Genomic DNA, 1,795 nt, shown 5'->3' with positions numbered 1-1,795 from the left:
TTAAATTAAATTAAGGGGTAAGGAATCTCAGAATCAGAAAACAAAACAATGGAGGAATGAGAAGGGGAGGACTATACCACTGCTGAATACAGGGTATGTATAAAACTCTCATAGCAAAGGTTGAGTTCCCAATATATGTTTAAACAAGTTGTAAATGTCATATTAGTGTTCTGTTAGTATGAATAAAATCTTGCTATCACTTAGATACTCACAATGCAGCTCTGCCACTAGATGTCACGATGTGTATTTGGTGTGTAAATTGTCTACAATATGCAAGCTTACTACCAAAATTCACCTGGGCTCTGTGCTTTTAGAGTATTCCTCTACAATGCTTGGGAACATCTTTTTTTTTTCTCAGTACTGATCCGCCTCTTGGTAACAAGTAATAATTTAAAAAAAAAGTCTCATATAATAGCAGATACTGCAGGCAATATGAGCTTTAGATTCATTCTGATCCTGACTTATCTGTTGTTTTTTAGAATTCCATTTGCTATGACTAATGTTATAACTCTCATACCTATCATTAAAACTTAGTTGTGTACCAGAAAGATATAGATCTTTGCCCCCTCAAAATATCTAGTTTTGTTTCTGAGCCTGAGGAATTTTGTTACTGCAGTCCTGCAAATCAGGTAAGAAGATGATTGCTTTGAGTTCTGATGCTTCTACCTGGCTTTTGCATATATTTAAAACTTCTTTGTTTTACTTCAGCCAATCAAGAAAACAGATTTTTACAAATAAGTTAGATTGTAGATTAAACTCGGAAATATTTTATTAATGAACAATAAACTTTCGATTACTTTGAGATAAAGATTTGAATGTTATCTTTTTCATGCTAAAGATGGTCGGAAATTAATTTCTTTGATTTCTCCCCCTTATTCTTCTATTAATTTCTAATTTAAAAGAGGAAACACTTTAGACTTTAATCTCAATTTTACAGAAGCATTTTGTTTTTGTTACTGCCTTTTTAATTTTTTTTTCTGTCTAGTTCTGCGTTCTGTAAGGTATGTGCAAACCTGAAACATGGCAACAGGATAAATATGGTGGCAAAACCAAAGACGGTTGGTTTTGGTTGGAAAGGCACAGAAACAACAGCTTACCCCAGGGCTTTATGTAGCTGAGTCCTGGCACTGTTTAAGGAGGAGAGGGTTTGTTCCCACCTGCTGAAGGAGGAGGTTTCAGCGATGGGCCGTGGAACCTCCATAGCTGAATCTCCACAGCTGCACTCCCTGGACCTCGTTCCTTCAGCCTTCCTCCGGGCAGCGCCCAGCATCAGTTATCTGCCCTAATTATAGACAGAAGAAAATTTTAACATAAATCATGTTTATGAGTTTTTATCTTTCCCTGAAAACAGCTCTCTCGGAGGGGAAAAGTGAGAGGGGAAGAACGTTGGAGAGTTAGTGGTCCAAGCTAGTGAGGTGAGTAAAACCAGATAGGGAAAATAAAATCAAGCCTCTTCCCAGTGTGCTGTGGTGGCTGTCCCCTTGTCCCTGTATTTCTGTCAGCCCTTATTTTCTTTTTCCTCGCCTGAAGTCTCGCTGCCCGCAGCCCGCTCTCTCCGGGCGCGCCAGGAGCGGCGCAGACACCGTCGCTTAGGAGTGGCCGAGAGGGGGCAGAGCACACGCGCCAGGCCCATCTCAACCCCACTCACGGAGCGGCGCAGACCCCGCGCCGCTGCTCTCCGCGCCCCCGGGTCGGGGCTTCCTCCTCCGCGGTGCCTCCTCCTCGCCGTGTGGCGAGGCCCGGCCCCGGCCCGGCGGGGAAAGGTGAGCGCGGGGTGCCGGGGCCCGCCGGGGCT

The 1,795-nt window shown here is 43.5% G+C and overlaps 1 protein-coding gene across 3 annotated transcripts in view; it reads left to right on the top strand.

The window, feature by feature from the left end:
- Nucleotides 1-1,666: 1,666 nt before the first annotated feature.
- The window catches only part of STAU2 (staufen double-stranded RNA binding protein 2), a 176,096-nt gene continuing 175,967 nt past the window's right edge, over nt 1,667-1,795 (top strand). The window contains exon 1 of one of the 3 annotated variants that reach the window (XM_015617024.3): nt 1,667-1,763. The gene's annotated coding sequence lies outside the window, so the exon portion shown is untranslated. The remainder of the gene's footprint in view (nt 1,764-1,795) is intronic. The other 2 variants (XM_033512297.1, XM_033512296.1) reach the window with 2 other exon arrangements.

The sequence above is a fragment of the Parus major genome, chromosome 2 (assembly GCF_001522545.3).
Source record: "Parus major isolate Abel chromosome 2, Parus_major1.1, whole genome shotgun sequence".
NCBI classification, from domain to species: Eukaryota; Metazoa; Chordata; class Aves; order Passeriformes; family Paridae; genus Parus; species Parus major.
This window is presented reverse-complemented; position numbering and strand designations above follow the sequence as displayed.